Source organism: Pezoporus occidentalis, unplaced genomic scaffold (genome assembly GCF_034315485.1).
Source record: "Pezoporus occidentalis ecotype Australia unplaced genomic scaffold, CSIRO_AGI_Poc_V1 ctg42, whole genome shotgun sequence".
In the NCBI taxonomy this organism is placed as follows: domain Eukaryota; kingdom Metazoa; phylum Chordata; class Aves; order Psittaciformes; family Psittacidae; genus Pezoporus; species Pezoporus occidentalis.
This window is the reverse complement of record NW_026915747.1, coordinates 3,913,161-3,939,193: the sequence shown is the minus strand read 5'-3', so window position 1 is coordinate 3,939,193 and position 26,033 is coordinate 3,913,161. Positions and strand designations below refer to the sequence as shown.

The 26,033-nt window shown below is 40.7% G+C and overlaps 1 long non-coding RNA gene across 1 annotated transcript in view; it reads left to right on the top strand.

Annotated features, from left to right (window-relative positions):
• LOC134171711 (uncharacterized) overlaps positions 1-24,893 on the top strand; it is a 42,353-nt gene extending 17,460 nt beyond the window's left edge. The window contains exon 3 of the long non-coding RNA XR_009967709.1: positions 24,307-24,893. This is a non-coding gene — a long non-coding RNA (uncharacterized LOC134171711). The remainder of the gene's footprint in view (positions 1-24,306) is intronic.
• Positions 24,894-26,033: the final 1,140 nt, after the last annotated feature.

Below are 26,033 nucleotides of genomic sequence, written 5' to 3'. Positions count from 1 at the left end.
TTTGCCTGTGCGTACCAAAACAGTTAATTGTCTTTTTTTAGGGACAACCCCTGTGTATTGTAGAACTGATTCTGAGTCTATGTCACTACTCACCTTAGCTCAGAATATAGCGTGAGCAAGAGGACAAATAAATTATGAGGGTTTGAGTAGTTAGCTAAAACCTGGAAAAAACTTAACATTAGTTTCTAGGCTCAAGCTGTAAGGTTTCCACATGTATACTGCAAGAACTTTGAAGACAGGCACCCCTATGTAATTTGCAACAACAGACACAGAACTACTAGCTTCAGCTTCTTTCTCAAGCCTTCACTAACTCACTTTACATTGAGTCACTTTTATTTGAATTTCAGAGCTATCATAACTTCCCACACCAAAACTATCTTTTACCACTAATATCTAAACCCTCTCTACAGATTTCCAATTCCCAGAGCCTTCTTACTGGGATTGTTGATTCAGCTCAGCTGTGCCCTAAAACCCATTTGCCCCTGACACTTGTGATCCAGTTCTCCTTCAGCTGATCATGTTAATCCAGTGCTTTCTGAGAAGAGATAGGTAATTGAGTTCCCTTATAATCAATCTCTGCCTTGGGGATAAAAGGTTTTTTGGAGCTCATAAGTCTAAATTCTAAGTTCTTGTGCCCAACATTTCATATTGCTTGATTCCTTGTCTAGCTCTTGGTATCTTATGTAGGTGCTCTGAAATATTCCTGTACTGACAAAATATTAGGGTATAGGTAGAAATTATGCTGTTTAAATATATCCTAAAGTGCCAGATGCATGAGGATATTTCAGGACCTAACCTCCCACTGATTTCAGCAGATCCGGTATCCGCTTCCTACTTAGAAAATTAGTCACCTATGTATTATGCAGATAGATTTTAAAGGTCGTGTCTTTCCTCTGCCCTTAGCAGATTGCCACACCTGCAGACAAGATAAGTCAAAAACATGAGCCAGCCATGCCAGCGCAGTCTTCTTTTATACCTGTTGGTGTGGCTTCCATTTTGGACTGTCTACCTTCTTTTAAAATAAGAAGAATTAATTTGCTAGTTCTTGTAGCCCAATTTTTTGAATCTATCCCAAGTCTCTCAAAAGTTATGAATGCTTGACCAGGCTGTGGCCTGGTTTATTTGATCTGTCACCTATTACATCTTGGGGCATAATCAGCTTTACTTGTTCCAGTTGTGGCTAGTTAACATACTTGCTAGTGCAAACAAGCCAAGTTAAGCACCTTTTCTCCCCTGTTGTGGAAGATGGAGAAGGTATCACTGACTTATTTTCAGACATCGCTGTTTACAGCCTCAGAAAAACCTCACATGAATGTCTGCAGCCACTGACTTCTATCAGAGATGTGTATGCAACATAGTCATAATATAGTAACAGCTAACCTTACTGAAAGAAGAGAGTATATTCCTTCAGCTTTACCTGTCTGCTCATTTTTCTGCAAATCCCAAACACCTTTTGTATCATCATCAAGAGCTGCAAGAATTCTAAATCTTATTTTTAGAATAAATACAATACCTGCAGTAGGCAAGCTGTGGTTCATGGGTAATGCATCCATTTTGCATTAGCCCATCAGATTGAAAATAATAGGGATTAGAGATTACAGGTTGAAATGCAAATGTTGTACTTATTTACAGTCTTTAATATGTCCAATCTACTATGTTGGAAAAACAGCATGACCATGCATCGTTATATATCCAGGTATCATATCTTCTAGTGTGAAGCTACATCTGTCTACAGCTAGAATAATAGTCTAGAATGAGTATTTGCCATATAAATGAGCAGAATGTTTTCTTGGACAATAAAAACAAACTTATTTTTCTTTAGAGGTCATTTTTTTCTCTACTATCAAGATATTTGATTGACTTAGTTTGTATATTTGCTATACGAGACAGACATGTTTAAATTCCTCAGAAATTCTGTTACTTTCTCAGAAAGTGGGTGTTGGTCTCCTCTCCAACCAGTAACAAGCAATAGGAGAAGAGGAAATGGCCTCAAGTTGTGCCAGGGGAGGTTTAGACTGGATATTAGGAAAAAAATATTCACTGAAAGGGTTGTCAAGCATTGGAACAGGCTGCCCAGGGAAGTGGTGGAGTCACCATCCCTGGAGGTATTTAAAAGGCTCGTAGATGTATCTCTTAGGGACACGGTTTAGTTGTGGATTTGGCAGTGCTGGGTTAATGGCTGGACTTGATGATCTTCAATTACTTTTCCAACCTAAACTGTCCTATGATTCTATAAATGTGTTAAGTCCTCAGTACTCACAATCTTCTTCAATTTCATTAATTTCTGTATGATCTGTTTGAAAACACATTTCTTGTACTTCAATTTTATATGGAGGATAATACTGTCTGTATTTCTATAACGGGTCAGAGCTAACCTGCTTTGCCTGAGTTAATCAAGAGTCATTAAAGACATAAAGGGTATTAATGGCTGCTATTACCAGAGAAAAGACAACCTTACATTTGTATTTTTCCCACTATACTGGAATTTATTGCATGGAGATGAAGATGGAAGCTAAGGTAAATCTCTTACATTTTTTTCCAGAGATCTTCCACTAGTAATAAAGGTAGCCTGTCAAAAGGTCCATTTGTTTTCAATTTCCGTAAACATGGTTTTATCTCCTTGAACTATGACAATAGTAAAGAAAATAAATTCTTTTTCCATTTCAAAAATTCTGTAATTGACCACATTTTCCATTGCAACAACTGAAGGCAGAACATTTCAATCTGGCTTGTGGCTAGCCCTTGTCGAAAAAGTATCCTTGAGCATTTCTGTAAATATTGGCATTATATCTCATGAAGTTACAAGCTTCAAATGATAATGCTTTTTTAAGTCAAGTGACAGTTTGGTGCAGATTTGTTAGCTCACTATGAAATGGTGTGCAGACATATATAGTGAGCCCAGCCACGTTGTGACCTATCGAGCTAAAATGTGAAGAAAATGGGTCACAGGAGCGCTATCAATAAACTAGTATTTTTTTCTTTTATTTTTCTCTCCCAGGGTCCTTTTCTGCAAACACATTAAATTCCTAACTGCCTGACAGAGGATGGTATCAATCTGTGCTTATTGATTAGGTTCGCTAGGATATGTGCTGCCAGCTCCAATAAGCAAGAACATTTTGAGTGAAATTGATCACATCAGTCCTGAAAGTAGAAACATTTTTGTGGGAAGTCCTCATGCAACCATCTGATTTGAAACTTTTTAGGTTTGAAATCAATAGGCTCAGAGCACAGCTGGAAGAGATTGTTTCTAACGGATTTTTTTTTTTCAACTTGTTGGTTACTAAGTACCAATATTGACAGGGTACAAGTGAATTTGAGGCCATGTTGGCCATACTTATTTTGTTATTGTTTTACAAAACCTAAGATTTATCTACATTACCAAATAATTTAGCATTATATAAACAGATTAGTAGATCAAAGCACTTAATGCAGTGGCCACAACATCTGCATGTTGCAAGGTTTTCCGCACCGCAGGCTAGATTTGGGCTGGTCCCCACCACCAAATGTTCCAAACACACATGAAATTCAAGGCTGTCCAAAAAGCCATTCATCAGTTTTAATCTTTGTGTTCCTGTTAAAGTGTAGACTACATGGGATGCAGATCTCAACTACACTTTCTTGTTTAGTTTTCTCCAAAAGCGATCTGGTTGACACACCAGCATAGCTCTGCAAACTAAACCAATGCACAGAGTGAGTGAGGAGGATCAGGGGTTTTGCTTCAAAACTGTTTTACAACTGCAAACCAAAATGTTAATGCCTTTATTCCTTTTCTTAGCATTTTAATGCCATAAGCATAAAAAGAACAGAGGAAGTAAGATACATATACTAGCTTACTAAGGGGAGGGTCTGAAAAGTACTGTCAGTGAGGCTTTTCTTTTACAAAGGAGGAGTGAAAAATCCCCATCAGAATCACACAAAGAATCTAAATGTTCACCCAGAGTTATCAAGCTGTCACCATACACCTACAAAACATGAAGCAGTTCTCACTCAATACCACATTCCACCGCATCATGAATAGTAAGCATTTTTTTGGTATTGGTGCCTGTATTACAAATACACAAAAAGGAAAAGAGAGGATGGAAGCTGCTATATGACTAAATATAGGAAAATTACTTTGGGAAAGCATTTGATGAGAGAGCATGCTATCAGTGGAGGAGGAACTAATGTCTGAATGCTCTATCAGTAAATGGTAAGATAAGGCAGCAGTACACAACAAACCAGAAACCAAATAATGAAAATATGTAAATATGCCAGATTACAAGTCTTCGATAGCATTACATATTTCAAAATGAAACAGGAAACAAGAAAGGCTAATTAAAATTATATAATGGCACGATCACGTGGATATTGCAAACTATAAGCAGAATCATAAACTCAGTCCAAGGTTCTGGAACCATTCAATGGACTCTGGGAAAATACAGTGAATTTTTTTGTGTTCGTCTTTGCAAAGGGGCGTACCATTCAGTTGGTAGTTATTTGAGTTATGGCCTAAGGTTCACCACAGTGTAAGGTGAGTCTGGTTTTTCATAGAGGTACAAATATGTCCCATAGATTGTCTGAATATGGTTTTATGTCAGCTGGAATAGTCCAGGCAAGTGGAAACTGGCAGTTTTGGTGGTACCACCAACAGGATTTCCTTGTTTGGAGCATCACAGACCACTGCTGCACTGATTGGAGCCCTTTGAAACAGCCTACCCCAAGGAGACAGTTCCAGGAAAAAGGTAGTACAGAAAGCCCCACTGAAACAAATGAATTAATGAACATATTGACACTATGTAGGGAACAAGCAATTCATACAATAGACTCATAAAGAAAACAAAAAATGTATCCTGGCAATATATTGCAGCATTCTCATAGCAAGTTCTATTCAAAGGTTGGGACGTCTTCTGAATATATTTTACCTGGAAATAGGTAAAAACAATTCACCAAGCACACTGCTGTCTCATACCTTCAGTTCTATTATGAGAAAGAAGATACAGGAATAATAAGTGAGTGGGAAAAGGAGGTATGGCTGCTAAACTTAGCTAAACTGCACTTAGCCAAACTGCCTACTTACACATACTAAAGCATTGTTCTCACATGCCTTCAATTAAGTTAAAAATGACCCTTCTCTGTGCTGTTGTTGCCAAAGTCAGGAATTACAGGAGAAGTGAATGGGTAGTTTCCTTTATCTTGCACAGCACTGAGTAGTTTTAAACATTTGGGAGCATAATCTCAGATCAATTTACAAAGGAAAAATATCAGTTTCACCAGTAACAGAGACTGCTAGGATGCATGGAAATCCAAACAGATGCACAGCATTCCAGTGTATTAGCATGGAGACAGCTTTGAGGAATCTACGACAGATAGCTATGACACCCAATGTTATGATCAGCAACACCAGGGAAATAAATAGCAGTTTCCCCAGCAGAACTGCAATTGACTGCAGTTCTTGGGACACTTGGGAAGAGATTCAGCTTATCTAACTTCAGGCATTTCTAGAATGCATACACTTGACCTATTTTGGGTATCTATATTAGGATGAGATGAATCACACATTGAAAGTGTCTGTTTCTCACCACTGACTTTAAAAGAGCCTAGATGAGTGGCTCAGAGGATTAGGTTAGATGAAACCTATTCTACTGCCCTTCCAGGCACTCTGACATGATGCAAAGAGTAAAAGCAACATAGCAGGTGCTTGTGCTTGCAAAAACACAGGAAGACCTCAACAGCCATACATATTCCAGCTTCAGCAACAAGCCAAATTATGCAAGAAAAATTAACGAGTGCCTGTAGCTATGATTTTTTTCAGAGGCCAGAGAATAAATGCTTTCATCTTTCCAGGAGCATGGACATAATAGTTATCCAGTGTGTCCCAAAAAGCAGTTTCAGATAACAGATCCCAGAGACGTGTAAGATTTACCATGAAACACAAATTCTACCACACTGTCACTGCATCACAGTCACTTAGGTGGCAAAAGCAACCCAATTACTAAAATTGCTAAGGTTGAATTAAAGAGTGCTGCAATGAAGGAAAAGAATGGGAAGCCGTGTCTGTGACGAAAACGTCTGAATTCTCATGCTGGTCTCCTGGTGATCCAGTCTGCACAGATGCATGTTTGATGTCTTTTTATGTTAAGACATGCATACACCCACTTCACTGCCTGCTGTATCAGCTGTTCAAATTAATGTTCAACTAGCTCACCTATTTTCTTTGAATAAATTGTGTGCTCAGGAGGAAGCCAAGTGTTTCGAACAATGGTGGAACTCAGCAAGGTAGGTGGGTATGCACAAAAGCTGCAAACACTTTCATTCACTAGGAACACAGGTCATAAACATCTATGTGGAGTTGGATGAAACTTTCATTCCAGTAAAATTTGATCAGCAGAGGCAAAAGGAACTGTGAATACTGAGTGGCTGACACTGAATGGAACCTGGTATTAAACTGCCTGCAAAGTATACACAAAACTTACTTTATAATAGAAAGCCTGTAAAAAAACCTCTCCCCAGACCAGAGGAAAGTGCCTTACAGTTTTGATTCATTTTCCTTGTCACATTTAACTGCAATAGGCTAGAGAGGTGACTTCCCCCACAGCTAGAGCAGTAACTTCTTCAGCTGCCACAGCACAATCCACCAGGGACAGTGAATCAGATGTTTTAACTGCTGCAGTTCACAGCCAGTGAATTAACTTAAACTGCCATTGATTTTTAGGTTATGTAACTAAATCAGACGTGAATTGTAGTAGCTAATGAGAATGCTACCCATTTTCATCTTTGCTACATAGCACCCATTCTGCCCCTTTGGCAAACCATAAAGGAAAGGGATGAACATCCAGGTAAATAGCCTCTTTAAACACTGCATCTAAAATTTAGGGAGGATTGTGAATTAGAGCTCCTTAGCTGCCAAACAACTTAATAAAATAAGAAAGATACTGTAATGTCTGAGGTGGTATTGTTTTTATGAGGTGTAATAGAATATTAAGTAAGAAGTTTATGATATTCCTGCTTAATTTTGTTATCACCAGAAGCACAACAAAAGACACATTACCTCTGGCAGCTTCTCAAGGCACGAGTATGTAATTCCTCTGCAAGGTACTTCTAAGCAGCAAAGAGGATTACATACCAAGAGTAGGGGTTGTTAAAAACTTAGGCAAAACTGGCTCCAATTCTCACGTGGAAAACAGAGTATCATGGTCTACTGACTGTTGAACTATATCTAACCTCTGACAACACTTGATCCAAAAAGTGTTAAGCCCCAAAGCTTTATCCATAGGAAAAGGAACTAGCTTGGAAGGATGAGGTAATAAATCAAGAGTCAATGAGTCTAGAGGGCCTAATGTGGAAAACGGGGAAACACAGTCGTATGGCTGTAATTGAAACACAGTTGTGTGGCTGTAATTGTGTCACATTACTCAGACTTCCTGTGCTGTATAAAGCAGTGTTCATGGAGAGCTACAGTCCCCTTAAGATTCACCTGTCCTTTCTGGCCTGTGGCTTGATACCTCCAAGATATACTGCCAGTAACGTGACCTAGCCTCTCACCAGTGGTTGTACACAGATGGGCAACTGTCACAATCCCTTTCCCACTCCTCCCAACAAGGCAGCCTAAGAAGATTCCAAATGGGAGTTGGACCCTAAAAAACATTCACACCAGAGGAGTTCATACACCAGATGAAGCGACTGATAGGCCTGGTACCAGGCAGGGAGGTCCTCACTTACCTCTCTGGTTTAAGCTGTTGTTGAGCAGTCTTGTTTGTTTGCTACTTCTCCTGCCCATTGACTCTTCTTGGCATCCTCCTGGTACTGCCCACTCTTGCCACTACATTTGCTGCCCACCACCTGAAGCTTGTAAATCTTTATGGCATGAAAGCATAAAGAAGATTATGGTGTTTCTTTGCACAGCAATTTACTCTTTTATGTTATGTACCTGCCGAATTATCTTCCCCTCTGTATTTTCCATAATACCGTAGTTACAAGCACACATTTTACACTCCCTGACTTGGACACCTTATGCAAACAGCTGCTTTAGTTGCCAGTACCTTGAGTCCAATAGGAAGTATGCTGAAGTTTGTTCAAGGCATTGCTTTACTCAGTGCAACCATTCATGTGCCAGTTGGGTGCTCTGACACAGTTTGCTCATTCTGTTTCTTCAGTTTACAACATCTTAAAGAGGGATCTCTCTCCTCTGTTCATCAGGACCTTTTGAAGATTTTCAGGTGTTGTGGTTTAAAACCAGTCAGGTAACTCGTTCACTCACTCCCCCCCTTCTTTCCCTCCCCCTACTCCCGGAGGGACAGAGAGGAGAATCAAAAAGAATGCAACTCCCACGGGTTGAGATAAGAACAGTTTAGTAACTAAGGTATAACACAAATCACTGCTGCTACCACCAATAATAACAATGATAAAGGAAATAACAAGGGAAGAGAATACAGCACCTCAGCACCAGCTGACCGATCATTCGCCCCCCCAGCCCGACCAAGCACCGACCGATACCTCCTCCAACCCTGCAGTCTCCCAGCCCTTCCGGCTAACTCCCAGTTACATCCTGGTCATGACGTGCGGTGGTATGGAATACCTCTTTGGTCAGTTTGGGTCAGGTGTCCTGTCTCTGCTTCCTCCTGGCTTCCCCTCCTCCCTGGCAGAGCATGAGGCTCACAAAGTCCTTGGCCAAACCAAAACATCCTTGTTATCAGCTCTGTTCCCAAGCTGAAAGTTAGAACACAGCGCTGCACCAGCAACTAAGGAGAAAAATTGACTGCTACTGCAGTACCCGTTATTCCATACCATTCACATCATGCTCAGATCCCACATTTTCAATATACCATCACTCTTATCTTAGTGCATGGACCAGTCCCTATAAAGCTGCTGAGTCCATCTGGTCCATGATGTCAGTCTCCATCTCTTGTACCAGTCTTCCAGAGCAGGAGAGACTGTGTGCAGTGTTCACACTCGTGAATAATCTGGGCAATAGTGTCCATTGCTAAGTCCACCCCTCCATCATGAGTCCATCTCTGTGTTGCATCTCTGCTCTGATGGCCTGAAGTGCCATGGGCCCACCAGGCTTAAAATAATTCACTGTCCCCTTAAGCAGTTTCTGCAGCTTGTTGCTGGGGACTCCATACAGCTGCCTTCCATCTCCGACGCTTCCAAAGCACTGGAGGGGCCCAGTGGACTAGATACTTGCCCATACTGTCCCACACACCCTGCCACTCCTGGCTGTCCAGACTTGGGGAAAATCTCTTGGACCTCCTATATCTTCGTCTAACCCCAGACAAGACCCAAACCTGACTCTGCTTAACTCTTGAGATCAGACAAAACGGTTGTGGGTAGAACACAGTCTGTGTGTGTGCCAACATGCTGATCCCCATCACAATCAGCAGGCAGGTCCCAAGGACACCCAAAGGCCATTCAAAACCTTCAGAACTCTCAGTTGATGCTGCTGTACTTGTCACTGGGGCTGGTGTAGCTGCTGTGCTTGCCGGCTCTCCCACCACCAGCTTCTCTTTTTCTGAGTCCAGCTCTTCCTCCTCTGCCTTGCTGGGAAATGCTGCGTGCTCTCCTGCATCCTCCTGGGGCTCGGCGGGCGGCTTCCGGGCAACACTCTCGGCCGTCGCGGGGCTGGGCTCGGCCGCGGGGCTCGGCTCCTCCGCCGCCTTCTCCCGCTGCTCGGCAGCCGCCTCCTTCCTCCCCTCGACCGCCCCGACCTCCTCCACCGGCAGCCTCCGGCCCCGCTCCCGCCGCCGCTTGGTCCCCGGGGCCGCTCTCCTGAGCTGCTTCGGCTGCCGCCGGCTCCCGGGGCCGCTCCCCCTCGGCTCCCCCCAGCCTCACGAAGATGGAGAGTAGGGCGAGGGCCATGACGGTGAAGAGCAGCCGGACGGCCAGTACAAGTCTGTCCCGCCCTGCTGCTGGAGCCCGCCTGTATTACAAGTCATGGCCATAAAGCACAGTGAGACAAGAACCTTAGCCCAAGCCCCACACTTGATAAACACTAACACAGCGAATACCGGCTCTAAGTAATGTACTACATTCTGAAGCTGTGAGATCAAGAGGAACAACTCTGAGAGCCAATAAATCAGCATTGTGACGAGTGACGATTAATCCGGTCAGATCTGTTGTTATCTCAACCCTTCGAGCCCCTTTTCAGGTCATTCTTTTCCCCATCCACCGCAGACGTTAATAGCACGCTCCCTGCTTTTTAAGGGCATTTCTTGCAAAATGAATGATTTAAGGTTCCTCAAAGAATCACCATCAAAAGTATTGTCAAGAGACCAAAGACACAAAAGTGTAAGGGAGAATCTCCCTTTGAGTCATGAGATTCAGAGTGAATACCTTTGCTTTCTAAATTCTTGATGGAGCTTAGGTGCAGCTAGGTTCATTCTTAGTCTAAGACTTGGACAACAATTTATGTCTAATAGAAGAAGCACAGGGAATAAGGAAATTCTCCTGTTGTGTCACACAAGGTTCAGAATAGACTCCCTTGCTTTCTGAACTCCTGGTGGAGCCAAGGTGTGGCTAAGTCTAGTCCGAGTCCTAGACTTGGTCAACAGTTTATATCTTAAGGGTTACAAGTGCACCAATTCACCACAGGCTTTTGCCTAGCAGCAGTCTGCAGTTTTAAGATGGATCTTAACATTTACAGAGTGAGTCAGTAGGATTTACTACACCTGCTATATCAATTTGCGCACACACAAGCACACACAGGCATAAAGACATATAAAGGTATAACTGTTAAAAATTCCCCAAGTTCAGTGAAATATTCACGTCAAATGTCTGGGCATTTCTCAATGGGCAAAGGTGGAGTCTTAAGGAGTGGGGAGTCTTCAGCCCAGGTGTTATCTTCAGCTTTCAGCAACAGTGCTACTATTACTGCAAACTTGAGAGTTTGTGAGCTCTGAGAGGCATCCCACTCAGAGGGAGATGCTGGTCACAGTCCACTGCACATCAGGACTGCTCAAAGGGCCTCACTTAGGACCTCTAATTATGGCCCACAGTATGATTGGCTTTAATCGTTAGAAAATTTCCGTCCTGGCCACAACCCAAGTCGTTAACCACTAGAAAATTTTCAAAACTCCAGTAACAATGGTGCCATTCCAGTTGGGCTACGATCAAGGGAAGGAATGTTCTGAGGCTGTCAAGGGATGACTGATTATCTCCATTACTGCTTCCCACCTTAGACAGGAAACAGGAGTCCCTGGTACAATCAGTCCCTCCCTTCTTAGCCATGCAAGAGTTCCTGGTGCAGTTCAAGGAACACTTTACCGCCCAACTCATTACACAAATGCCAAGGCCTGACAGCAATTCCTGAGACTGTAGAGCAACTGAGATGAGGGGGGTGTGGAGAATGCACCCCTACAGCATCAAATCACTGATCCTAGAATTCATGTACAGGAATTAATTCCACTCAAATGAACCAACTGGGTATTGTTGTAAATACTGCATATTAGAGAAAAGAATGAAGACCAAACACCCTAGGAGGGACTTATTTACATACACACTGAACATTGTGTAAATTTCCTCTTTTTCCGTACACACTGAACATTGGAGTGAAGGATTACCCTAAAGCTGATCATGTTCACCAATGACACTTTTAATGGTCAACATGCTAGAAGAAATCTTACTACTTATGTTATATTATGATAGACCATGCTATACTCAGTAATTCTTTGAAGTCTTTACTTTCGCTGGTTTGATCACAGCATTCTTCATGACTAAAGAAGTTTATTGAAGATGAAAGTGTCCCCCTTACGATCTCAGGCTTCACACCTGGCGAAGCATGGCGGTTGTAACTATAGCCACCTTATTCATGGATGAATTATCTCAGAGGGAAATTCAGATCATAAACATACTCCATGGCCCTCTGAATGTCCCTATCTTTCTCCACTAAGTTGGTATGGTACAAAGAAATCTTGTTTACTTACTAAGCCCTAAGCCAGGAAAGATGAATCGAAGCCAAAATTAAGATAAATTCCAAACTACTGCCCTGGAGTCCCTTACAAAACATGTTTGCATTACTATATGTCCTTCACCCACCCAACTGTAACTACAAACTTTCCTGACGGCGTAGGCTACACAACAAAAACCTTAAAAAAGTTTCATAAATAATATTAGAAGTTTATTAAAGTACATACCAACAGCCATGTAATATATGTCACATACATGGAACAGTCACCCTTCTCACTTTTCTACTCCAAGATTCACCTGGGTTGGTCATACAAGTGCGACCCAAGACATCCCAGTATCTCAATTTCAACAGTTCTTTTAACTTGCTTCCCCTCTGAGACAGAGATGGGGATTACACAAGTACAGCCCTGGGTCATGAAATGCATCCCCAGTTTGGAAATCATACTGGAGCTCTTTGTGAGTCACATGTGGCCCAGGAGTCATTGTGGCCATGTGCTATTCTGTAAATGCAACAGCTGTGATGGACATAGAGAAGTTAAGTAAAAACACATTTACTATACTTTCTAGGTTTTTCTTTTCCCAACTGAGATGGAAGCATCGTTGGCTGCAGCCCAGCAGCAGTAAAACTGTTCAACTTCCAACCTCACTAAAAATGGTATTAAGTAAATAGTGAATGCCAGACCCTGTGAGAGGAAACAAAAAGTAGTTCACAGATACATGAGTGACTTTATTGACAACTGTGGGATTCACAATACCCTGACTTCAGGGTCTCAAGAGTGATAAATAGGCAGCCAGAGTCAACTGTTTGGGTATGAAAGAATAAAGAACATGCTGGGGGGGGAGGGGAACAAGTTCATTTCAATGAAAGAAGAGTCAACTGACCTGCATAAGCATGCAAGTGTTATATCACTGGGAATCAGAAACTGGAATCCAAAATGGGAATAAGGAATGAGGCTGGACCTCTAAAGAGAGCCAATAGTTCAAGAGACATTTGAGATTTGGCCCTATATAATTCTTTAAAAAGTAAATGAGCTGCACTGTGTCCAAATGAACTGTCAAACCCTATGCTGAACAATTTCATTTACATATATTCCTTTACCAAATGTCTTCCAGATTTAAGCCAGGGCCTTCACCCCAGTGTTATCACCTTGATCTCCAATACTTTTGTGCAACTTTTAAGAATCCCAGCCCCTCTTTTCCTTCTCTTCACACACTTTACCCTAGCTCCTCAACCCCATGCACCTTATCCTCCCAGTTTTATCTTGCCCCACACATTTATCTGGAATACCAGCCACGTGGTACCTAGACCATGTCAGCTTTCCACTGCTCAGGGTATCACAGATGGATGGTGCTGGATGGGCAGGGCAGCAAGGGCCTGCAGGAGACAGATGAAGAATTCATTCCTCATTGGCCAGAGCAAAAGAGTGTATCAAAAATCTCACTGGGGGAGTAGGGACAAGAACAAAAACACAAGAAAGCTGGAGGCCATAAAGAGGCACTCCAATCCTCCTACGTCAAAACCTTTCTAAGGAAGCATCGACATTTACAAGGAACTGCTGATGGATATTACATGGATGTAGGAAGATCGATGTTTGTCTGTGTTATAGAAGAGAGTCCTTGGGGATAAAACCTTTTTTTCCTTTCTTCCAGAATTTTAAATCTTTAGCTAACACCACTAGAAACTGAATAATCAAGAACAAATCCATTTTATTAGCCAGATGTGCGACTTTCATTCTTGGCAGCCGGCAGCTGAGAACTTGAAAATGTGCATTCACCTACATCATTTCTAAGCAACATCATTGCCAACTAGCAAATTTGCCCTGACACTCAGTAATTTCTTTTGTCCATCTTCCCACATCTCTACCTCAACAATCATTGCAATTTGTTAATTGTTTTTGGTTTTTTTTTCTTTTCTATTCTTTTAACCATCAGGAAGCTGCTTTCAGAAAGCCATCTGCACTTACTCACTGCCAACACTCAATACGATTTTAATAAGCCTTGTGTGATTTTGACTTTAACACTTGTTTCCCTGTGCATAAAAGCCTATTTCCTTAGCTGTCACACAGTTTGTCACTTCAATAAAGTTTCCCAGTTGCCTTCTAAGCAGGCCAGTTTTTACCCTTGCTTTCTTAAACAGCAAGTTAAATCTGAGGATAACAACACTGATAATAGTCCAAACCAGCCAATATCCATTTTGTTGAGCATGAGTTTCCCCAAACTAGAATACTTCAGAATAGGTGCAGATACCTAGAGAAATACTTACATTTTGAAAAACGACAGCAGTCGTACCTTAGGGTTCAATAGCTGCATGTCTGAATGACTTCAGGATGAAATAGGCTCCTTTCACAAAGTGGTTTAACGAACTTCCATCTCTACAAAACTCACCTGGGACTGGAAATAAAGCCTGGTTCTTTTCTTGCTCTCATACCATCACTAGCAGTGATAATTCTCAAGAGAGGGATTTCTCCAAAGCTAATGATAGATGTCAGGAGGGACAGCTGGGTGTTCTCTTTGCTCTCCTGAGCAATCGTAATCATCATTAATAATAGCAATACCAGAGAAGTAAAAATTAATTAATGCCATAATTTTGGTGGTGTTTGACAAGGAAGATGGAGCTGCTCTAACAGCTTTTCATTGCCAGTTTTTCTAGGCTCTTCTGCTCTTCCACACATCTCTTGTACCAAGGTTGATGTTTCCCTACCCCCTCAGTGAGACAGCTCACTCACCCTCCTGGCTAGAAAGCAGTCTGTGGAGAATAAATTTCTGCCATCTTGGCAGGTTGCGCTGCCTTACAGGTAAGTTAGATGATCTCAAGGGAATGGGAGAGACTGTGCCACTGGAAAACAGGAGGTGAGAAGGAGATAGGAAAAAGAAAAGAATAAGAAATTATAGGAAACAACACAAAGACACTTTAAGCAAATTGCTAGGTAATGTACCTCATTGCAGCCTTAGTTCTTCCCCCCAGCCTCCGGGTTTTGCTTTCATATTGTGCTTATTGTAAACTGCTTTGGTCAAGGACTATATGTTGTTAGATATACTCAGAAGATAATATTTTCCAGTGAGTAAGTCCTAGAGCTGGAGGCAGGAGACCTGATTGTTACTCCTACTTTGGACCTTCTGCCCCCCTTGCAAGACACAAAGCAAATCATTCCATTTTCTCATGCTTCTGTTTTTCCCATATTTATATTGTTTATTTAAACCTGAGGTCTCCCAGGCAGATACTGGAACAATGAAAACCTGATCCTTGATTATTAGCACGCAATCAAGGTGCTAATAAGTACACAGTACTTGCAAGTAGTACAAACAAACAACAGCAATTCAGAGGACAGATCAAGCCCTGCATTTAACAATGCATTCATAATTGTAACAATACAGGAATGCAAAGAAAATCAAATTACTTTTCTGTACCTGAGAAAGCTTTGCAGCAGAAACAGGGAGAAGGCTATGGTTAAAATTCTTAATCTCTAGAGCAAACATCAAACAGGTGCCGTATTTCATATTTTCATACACACTTTTCAACCCAGAACCACACTTTAATCAGAAACATTTTATAGTCCAGAGCTTCCTGCAAACCTCTGTTTAATGTAAATTTTAATACCTTTGGCATATTTTGGCTTCTAGCCTATTATTCACTTGATGCACCTCAAGCAGGTTTTAAATCATGTTATTAAAAAAAAAACAAAAAACTATTTCAGATGTAGTAGACAGTAAAATGATTTTGTAAAACAACATTGCAGGAGCCTGCAGTTATCATTTGGTTCTAAGATGTGTTCAGTTTATAGCTAAAATAATGGCTGGTTAAAATGATGGCTGGTTGCGTTTACTAGAGCGACTTTGGCCTTGCTCATCACAGACCTGGAGAATCAGGAAGTACTTACATATTGTTTTTACAGCAGCTCTGCAATAAGGAAGGGGTGTAAATGATGCTTTTAAGCTGAATCTTTCCAGAAGACTGTTTTACAGGTAAGTCATGTAAAAAAAAAAAAGACAAACTGGCCCAACTGGTGGGGCACCGACTCTTACCATAAGAAAAGGGAGACAAAACTGAGGGAAAACAGAAGAAAGAAACCTCTTAAAATTATTTGCCATCCAGATAAGGTGCATCACCAGTCAAAACTTGTTCTTCCTCTGCTTTAGGCTCAGACCCTGGCCTTTCTCTCATAAATAATTATGTCTTGGGCATTGAACCTGTGATACTGAAAGGCAGAAAAAATATCCAGGGAGAAGTAACTTTTAATGTGTGAGAGTGGAAACAAAGTACTGAATAATGAGGATTTTCTGGTGTTTCTCTAGTTTTGCAATTACATTGCTACTGCATGCACCTTATCATAGGTTTAATTTAGAAACAAGATGAGTAAATCTGCTAATAAGTAGCTAGAGGGAACGAGCTCCTGTATCTGCCCCACAATACAGATTGTAAATGAAGAAGCACAAGGCACATTCTGCCGTGTGTTGGCTTTGCAATGCACCACGTATCACAGATCAGCTGATGGATGGTGCTGGATGGGCAGGGCAGGAAGGGCTGTCAGTGGGCAGGCAAGCAACATTTACCTTGCTTGCCTAACCAAGCGTATCAAAAGTCTCCCTGAGGGAGGAGGAACAAAAACCACACAAGAAAGCTGAAGGCCACTAACTGAGCATTTTAATCCTCCTATGGGAAAAGGAAGCACTGAAATTTATGTTGAGTTGCTCACAGGTATCTCTCATGCTACATGCGTGGGAGGATTCATGTTGGTCTGCTTTAACAGAACAAAATAATTAGGGATAAGAACTTTTTTCCATTTTTTCAGATGTTTTACATCCATAGCTATCACTGTTAGAAAAATACAAATAATGCATTTATTAGCCAGATACCCATTTTAAACCAGACCAGCTACTTGGCCCTAGGGATATGGTGGTCAGTTGGATAACCACTTAGGTAACGGGTGTAGATTCCCAAATCCATTCATGTTGAGCTAAACAAACCTCTGCCTTGTTTGATGGGCTAATCTACCTCATTTTCAATTTGTAAAGGTTGTATCTAAATCCCCATGTAGGATTAAGATCACAGTCATGGTTTCATGACACAGAACAGTTCTGTAGCAACATGATTTAAGACAGTTGTGGCCTCACAGGCCTTGTCACATGCACCATGTTATTTTATGGGACCATGCTGTAACTGAACAAAAAAAAAAGGGTAGCATTAAAAGAAAAACCAAAACAAACCAGACCAAATGAATGAACAAAACCCTGCAAAAAAAAAAAGGGGGGGGGGGTGTTGCACTTTTTTACTTCTTGGTTTAGTGAACATTCAAATTTATGTTTATTAAGTTAGTCACCTCAAGGTCCTTTCACAGCCTATATAAAGAAACTGGCATTTCTAGGATGCATGTCATCTCTTTGTAATGTAGATGTAATCTAAAATAAAGCAGATAAATCAGGCGCTGAAAGTGCGTATTTCTCTCCATTGGCTATAACAGGAGCACCGGCTGGCTAGCTCAGATGGAGACGCCTACGCTCTGCATGTCTAAAGATAGGTGAGATAAATCCTGCCATACAACTGTTGCTGTTCCTCATCTGGAGTTCCCCTCTTTGTTGGTCTTATGTGTGAGGTTTCAGTATAATCCTGAAATGTTTGTGACTCTGTAGGTGAGGCATACACATATACATGCAGTCTCTCTTGATCTCTGTCTGCAAAAACAGACACTTTCTCTAGCGGCATAGTCAGTTTCTGAAGTCTGCATCTCTTGTGCTGAATGCAGATGTTTGTCAGTCAAACTATTTTTAAGTAGTGTTGTAGTGCTGAAAAACTCACTTCCGAGTAGGATGGCGAGTGAAGTGTTTTTGGGATATCAGAAGAGCACTCCTGGTATTGTCAGACACAGAGCTTGTTCTGCTGTGACTGTTGCCTGGCATTTCAAGCTGTGACTAGATGACATATTCCTGCCTTTTTGAATCATGTTCCTCCAGCTGTCCAGACCAGGGCCTGAGGAAGGATTTCCCTGCAGCTCCTCTGCCACACACAGATGGCTAACAACATCATCATTGCCCCAACATGGAACAGGGATGTGGCTCAGGCCTAGGGAGCTGAGAGTTCCCAAATCTCTGATGATTTCCTTTTACATGGAACTTTACCAGACTTGTTTCTTGATTCACTGAAAAATGGTGAGACCTTCCTCTCTACCACTTCCCAGAAAATGAGTGTTAGTGGCCTCCTTCAATGCCTCAAATGTTGTTAGCATTGCTTAATACAAGCATAGCTCTCTCCTTCCTGTCTTTGTGTAAGCATCAGTGTGGTAGGAAAACGCTACTTTCCAGGAAATCCGGAATATGTTCAAAATTAATTAGAAATGGGGAAGGGAAAGAAGGGAATTTGAAACCACAGAAACCAATGGCTTTTATTAAAATCTGAAATGTGGCAACACATTAGAGCACGTCTCAGCTTTGTACTTCAAAAAAATGCACCATAACTATCAGGATTCCAGCTTTCTTGTAGTTTATGCTATCAATCTTCTAATACTAGCAGACTTCCAAAATCTCCTGCTGTTACTTGAAAATCTGAAGCTGTAGTGCACTGCACTCTATTCTCCCTCTCTTCTCAATTTCATATCCTGGCTCTGTCCCCAGACTGATCAAGAGCTAAGCATCCAGTGCTCAGTCTCTTTTAGTTACATTGCTGTAGCTGTGGTTCATGGCTTGTTAGCTGGCCCTGGCAGGAAAACAAGGTAGCCCTAACAGGTTTTCATACGTCTTTCTCTTCCCCACAAAACTGGAATGCTTCCCTGTATTTCATCATCAGGTTCATGCCTGTGATCAGTGCCCAACGTTCTATTAATACCTCTCAGTTTCTCTTACAAAGCTTTGGTAGCGGCTCACACACATTGAAAAGGGGCATTTTTGTCTTTGTGGAATACCCTACAGATCAATATTCATTCCTGCTGTTTGGTTGGGGTTTTTTTCCAGACTAATGAATACTTTTTGCACAAGTAACATGGAAGCATTTCCATAGTCCCGATGCAACAGTTTTTCATTCCAAGTCTGTAGGAGCTCACCCCATAGGGGCAACATTTCTTCAGGTTACTAGAAATCTTTCTACAGAATGCTAATGTTGATTGAATTGTTTCCTTTTTTAATTTGCTCTTCCATTTTCTAACTACTCACTTCCAATACCCAATTAACTGCATGGCCTTCACTGGTCGGTGTTAACCTTTTCTAGGTAATAAGATATATTTTTTTCCATATTTTCTGCTGATTTCTACTCTTCCTGCACTGCTGTTTACTGCAACCAGGACATGAGTTTGTTAACAGAAATGATAACTTAATAAGGTAATATAGTATTTCCCACTATTGTGACAGACACCATTTGGCTATTCTGGGTAAACAGCTTGAAGTTGTCATTCGCTGTTTACTAAAGCATATGTAAAAGCCAAGAAAGCCTCAACAAAACTGCTATTTTCCAGGCTACCAAAGAGGTGAATAGCTGGGAGTGGCAGCTGCCCTCATGGCTGGTATGTTATTTGGTCTGCTTGCCCATTAAGAGGCCATTTCTGACCCACAAACAGTCCTGCAAGGTTCTGAATTCTCTCTGGGAAAAAAAAATGAATTAAGAATTTATTACAAAAATAACACAATTGCATGTTTTCTGGGGAACCTTCTCATTTCTCCTTGCAAAACCTAAATATGTCTTGAAACATAAATCACTTGCTAAGTAGATGTTTTTATCTCACATGCTCAGCTGTGTATATGCTTAAATCATATGTAACCTGTCATTTACATGTTATATCAAGCTCTTTGCTCTCTGGGGCAAGCAAAGCAAAAGGTGATGTTTTAGAAGATGTTACAATACATGTAGCTGCCACATACATGCCATCCAGAGTGACTCAGACAAGCTCATGGGGTGGGCCCAAGAGAACCTTATGAGGTTTCAACAAGGCCAACTGCAAGGTCATGCACCTCAGCTGGGGCAACCCCTAGCATCAGTGCAGGCTGGGGAATGAAGGGATTGAGAGTACCCCAGAGAAGAAGTACTTGGGGATGCTGGATGAAAGATTGGACATGAGCTGTCAATGTGTGCTTGCATCCCACAAGGGCAATCATATCTTGGGCTGTATCAGCGCATCCAGCTCTGGAGGCCTCAGTACAGGAAAGATATGGACCTGCTGGAGAGAGTCCAGAGGAGGTCCACAAAAATGATCACAGGGATGGAGATCCTCTCCTGTGAGGAACAACAGAGAGCTGCGGTTATTCAGCCTGGAGAAGAGAAGACTCCGGGGAGACCTTATTGGAGCCTTTCAGTTCTTTAAAAGAAAGATGGGGAAAGACTTAGCAGGTCCTGTTGTGACAGGATGAGGGGTGATGGTTTTAAACTAAAAGAGGGGAGATTCAGGCTGGATACATGGAAGAAATTTCTTACAGTAAGGGTGGTGAAGCACTGGAGCAGGTTGCCCAGAGAGGTGATAGATGCACCATTCCTGGAGACATTCAAGGCCAGGGTGGATGTGGTTCTAGGCAACCTGATCGAGTTGAAGATGTCCCTTCCTCATTGCAGGGGAGTTGGACTAGGTGGCCTTTGAAGGTCCCTTACAACCCAAAGCATTCTATGATTCTATGGTTCTGTGCCTTTGTAACATTTGACCCTTGCTGTAGCCTCATTTCAGTAACCTAGGACATCAACTGATACCCATCTTTACTTCTACCATATCTATAGCTAATGCAATCCTGACTTCATGACTGCACTGTAGATGAATTCTGACTTTGTACATATAACCATGGTTGGAGAGATGGCATTGCAAGTGATAATTGCCTGGTTGCTTCATGGAAATTATTTGTTTTACATTGAGCCTCAGGAGGCTTTGGGAAGGTAGGCTGTCTCTTCTAATCTAAAATGACCTTACCAGAAGTTACCTATTTTCAAAACTTTTAGTCTTCATGCTTTATTTCAGACTGTTACCTTACCACTTTTCCCTGGCAAATATCTTCTCTCATAGATGTCAGTGAAAGAAAATAAAACTGTATTTCTTGTTCAAATACGTGTTCTATATATAATATATACATATATGCGCACACACACACAGAGTTATATAAATCAGAAGAAATAAATTAAGGAAATTCTTTTATGTTTATTGATGCTAAAATTAAATGCCTTGCAGATCAAATGCAGAGGCATTTCTGACTTCTTTTTATCTCTTTGCAGAGAGAAATAATGTGTAATTGTTTACCTTGAAATGTTTTAAGTTGTACTAGATATTGATTTATGGTTCTTATAGTGCGGATAATCAGTGTAACAGAACCACATGCAAAAATATTCTGCTTTGGTGCTATAAAGTATTACAGCTGACTTCTTCCACTAGGTCATAAACCAGAATGAGTTATATGGCTGCTAGTAGCATCCTTCTATTTACAGAAAGAAAACAGAAAAATATAGCAGAGGCAACAGTCAAATAATGAGACCACAGACCTTACTTCACTAGTTTAGAAAAAACTTCATACTCTGGATCTGATCCATTGTGCAGCACTTTAACATCTTGCTTTACTTTCTTTGATTTTTGTCAAACTTGTTGTAGTGCATTGGTACACATTTTGAGGTGACGGGTATGATATCCCATGGAGCCTTCCAAATGAGACACAAGAGCCTGTGTTTGCAGAAGAGCTTATATGATGGCCCAGGTGACGTATGAGAGTCTATCAGCCTTACTTAGGTCTAGAGGAGCACATGGTCCTGCTTCATAAAGAAATTATATACAGATATTAGGACACAGCCCTGACACCCAAGTTCAAGCTTCTGCATTTAAATAGGCTTCCAAGTCAGAAGAAGGGGAGACATTTAACTTCTGACTTTATGAAGAAGGATGAGGACTTGAGACTGAAAAGCTGAGCTGTGTGAAAGAGGATTTTATTTATTTATTGTTCTTTTGAAATTAAAAAATCTAAGAGGTGTTTGTAGTGGAGCTGTTGCAATGCTTGATTCTGGCAGGAAGCAAGACCAGCCTATGAAAGGTTCTCTGAACAGAATGCTGAGTGAATGCACTGATTTGGATAGACACTTCCTGGAAAGCATCACTGGAAAAACTGAACAGTACAATAGTACTGGCATGCTGAAGGGTACATAATCTACTTAAAAATCACATTTCCAATGTTATCTTTTGTTCCTGTCATATCCAGTGTGAACTACTGCTCTAAGCAATACCTGAAATTACTGTTATGGGCATGAATTTAAAAAGCATTCTTTTATTTAATTATTTTGCCTGCTATGCTATGCATTTGATAGATTTTTATTTTGCTTCCTGCCTCCAGTGTTAGTTGGAACACTTCTGTCATGCACTGCTCCAGGGACAAATACAGTGATTTCTTCAGCCCACACAGCTGTGAAGATGTGGTAACTCTGAGTCCAGCAGGAGAAACATGACCTAGTATTTAAAGCACTAAGCCTAGCTTCAAATATCTACCATGATAGAAACTCCCTGCAGGCCCATGGAGAAGTTACTCAACTTCTTTGTAGTTCAGTTCTCCTTCAGTAAAATAACAATAGCAGTGAGTCCCTGTCCCTCAGATGTAATCTTAGGGAAATCGTATCACAGGTTAAAGGATACTTAGGCATGGAGGTTGGAGCTAACAGCTTTCTTAGGTAGATGTAAGGCAAGGGACTGCAGCTTCCATCACATTTTAAAGCCCACATAAGCTTTAAAAGGAGAAGTCTAAAGATAGCTGTAGTTTTATCCACTGCTAAGTCTTTTACTGCTTTTTGCTTATGACATCTTCCTTGTTTGCAGACACTTCTACCAATTTGCAAAGACCAGATCTTGCATTAATAAAGTTTTGCCACCAATTAGTGTTGAATCAGATTTTGTGTGTGTGCATCAGTATCATATTTAAATGTTTATGCGCACAAGAAGAAAAGCCTGAAAGAATCACCTGAAATAATCACCTGAAAGAATCTAATTCAACATCTACAGGCAGCTTTCTGCAGAATATTGCAAAGTAGGTCGGTAAATCAAATCACCAATAACACATTGTTTTTCTGTGGATTGTTGAAAGCAGGCAAAAATAACCTCAATAAAGTATTTGCACCTTTATTTCCTATTGATGAAGTCTGTTATTGACAATCTAATCGCATTTCTTGCTGAATCCTTCTTAGTCATCTATGTCTACCAAAGGAAAATCATACAGTGGGAGAAGTTGTGTCTTGACAAAGCAGTAGACTTGGTTCTCTGCGCCCTTAAAAGCATGGGGAGAGAGAGTGGGTGGTTTGGCTATTATTATTACTATTATTATTATTATTATTATTATTATTATTTATTTCTTGTAGAAATGACCAGCATGGTACATATCTGAAAAGTTTTGATATTAAAAAAAAACACACAAAAAAAAACCTAAGAAATCTTGCAAAATCACCAAGCTCACGGTTCTGTCTTCATTACCCATCTTGCCAACTCTGGAGCTTCTGCCAGAGTGAAACCCAGACTCAAGCTCACAGCTCAGGTGGGAAGTGACAGCTATGGAAGTCAAAAGTCTTAGCAGTAAAATTCAAGCCTGGAAAGCAAAGGTTGCACCATCTGTTACTGAGGTCTTCTTTTCATCCACCCCTTGTAGTAGCAACTTCAAATTTCAGGAGCAATTTGTAGGAACAGGTCAGCTTAAAAGAAGCTGTGGCTCTTGTGAAAAGCTTTCAGTATTAGAGTCTAAGTTGAGCATTTCATAAGCTAGATATTTGTAGGAAATATTCTTCCTCTTTAGTTCAAAGTATTAAGTCTTCTTGGGGTGAAAAAAAAAATTTTTTTTCTTTTCCTATAACTGCCTTCACCAGAATAACAAAGTATGAGGCATAATTCAGTGGAGAATTCCCTGAAACAATTTGTTCTTCTATTTTTAATCTTGTTGGGAAAATAACATTTCTAAAAAACAACATTTCGGGTTGCTTTGGTCAGAACCAAGCAAAAATCTTGCCTCTGGAAACTCATTTTTAAGACTTTCAGAGACTATTACATTTAGATGAGCTTGTTCAAATAAAGTATGCACCTCACCTGCTTGCACATCTCTGCCTTCTTTTTCTACCTTGCCTTATTTCCCTGAATTACTACTTCTTACAGCCTCATCAACTGTAATCTCGTACCTTTGTATTTGCCCTTTGTTTGTGCCAAAGAAGTTATTCACTTAGGACCATTGGAAATACAATTTGTTTGCTTGAGAAGTAAGCAGGTGTGATGTAAGAAGGAAGGGACTGAGTTTTGTTTAAGGTATTTTATGAATGTCAGAAGATTATATGGAACAACAAATAGCTTTTGTGAGTGATTTAATGCCAAAACATAACATTTTATGTGTCTCCAATGTAGTTTGTCCTTTATGCTAAAAAATAGGAGATAAATAAAGAATTCAGAAACAAAACCAGAAATAAATAAGAAGCTAAAATTGTTAATTTGCTTGCTCCTGTATGCTTTTTTTTTTTCTCAGTGTGAGCAGAGGAGTGATAAAACTAAGAGTGCATAAACTAGCAAAAGCATGATGGCAGATTGGAGGCCTGCAACATCTGAAATGATACACAGTCCAGGGAAAGGCAGAGCAGTCAGTAACAGAGAAAAGGGGTAGACAGGAAAAACTGGGGAATATGCACATCACCCCAGCTGAAACTGACAAAGGAAAGACAGCACAGAATGAACAAGCTGTGAGGAAATAAGGGGGAAGGTGGGAAACAAAGAGATGGAGGAAGTGAGTAGCTAACCATTCTAATCAGAGAAAGGCAGCAAGTTTCCAGCTGGTTCAAAGCATCTACCTGCCTCTTCAGATTATCAGTCTGTGATGGCTGCTGTCTTGGTCCCATCTACTTACAAATCCGCCCTCCCACTGTTGCTGGTGGTCAGTCTGTGAAGTTCTTTGGTGAAGGATGTGCCATCTGGGAAAACTCCTCACTCTGTGATTGAAAAGAAGACTGCCTGTGACTTGGATATGACTGTTCACAGTTTGTACTCAGGGATGCATGTACTCTGTGTACCATACAATTTAGCTAATGCAAACAATAAGCAACCAATTAAGTACGTCAAACACTGCATGCTCAACAGAGAGTTTCATAACAGTACAGTTCGTCTGTCTGTTTTCTTTCCATAAGAAGCAGCAGGCTTTCTTTGAGGGGAGGATTGGCACTGTAAGGTCCACCAACAAGGTAATGCCAATGAAGAAAAATAATTTTAATGACAATTCTCACTGTGGTGTTTCAGTTTAAGCATTACTGCAATTTGAGATTAGTCTTCCAAGAAGTATGTAGGCAGAGTCTTGTTAAGTGTCTGGAATTCTTTGAAGTCTTGAGTGGAAAGAAATTGTTAGGCTCTGTAGGTTGTTCAGACCTGATCCATTTCCTTCAACTGAATGTCTACTAGATTTGTTTTTTATTCCTCTACTCTGTAATCACAAAACCATTTATTGCAAGAAAAGCCAAAGAGCAAGGATGATATATATTATTCTACATTACTCAGAAAGAAGTCACGGTATAAGAGGTAGTGTGGGTTAGTTAGAAAGTATGATACTTTCTCTTTTATTTGCATATGATTTGTCGTTACCTGAAAGTTAGTGTTAGTTCCTCATTTTTGACTCCAGTGGGGTTTGGCAGTACATGCTAGGGCGTGCTAATCTCTTCCACATTATTCATGTGTTATGTATTGCATGAATTTTAGGAGGTTCTTAGTAGCTTATATGAAGTAAAGGAGTAGTCTCAAGCCATTTACTCAACAAGTATCCACATTAAAAAAAAAGAACAAAATCAATACTTAGCTTTGTTACAAATACAAATACAAATTGTTACAAAACCAGTACTCCTATACTTGGCAGCTGGAGGTCAGTCATTAAAGCTTCTTGGGAGAATGAATTTGAACTGCCTTTCAGGTCAAGGTCTGTGTACTTTGGTACCTCAAAAAAAAGACAGAAAAGTCTTTTTCTGCTATTCTTGCTCAGAGATAATGAAAAGCTTAATTTTTAGAACCAGATCTGCATCTTTCAACATTACATGATCTTGAGATCAACATACATACTCTTGCAAGGCTTTTATTAACTGGGACATAGAATACATTGGAATGATTAAAATATCCAGCCAATTACTACTTAAAAAAAAAAGAAAAGAAAGAAAAAAGGTATCTAATAAGAACAGATTTGTAAAGTGATTTAGAGAAATTAGGTGACAGATGTCTGTG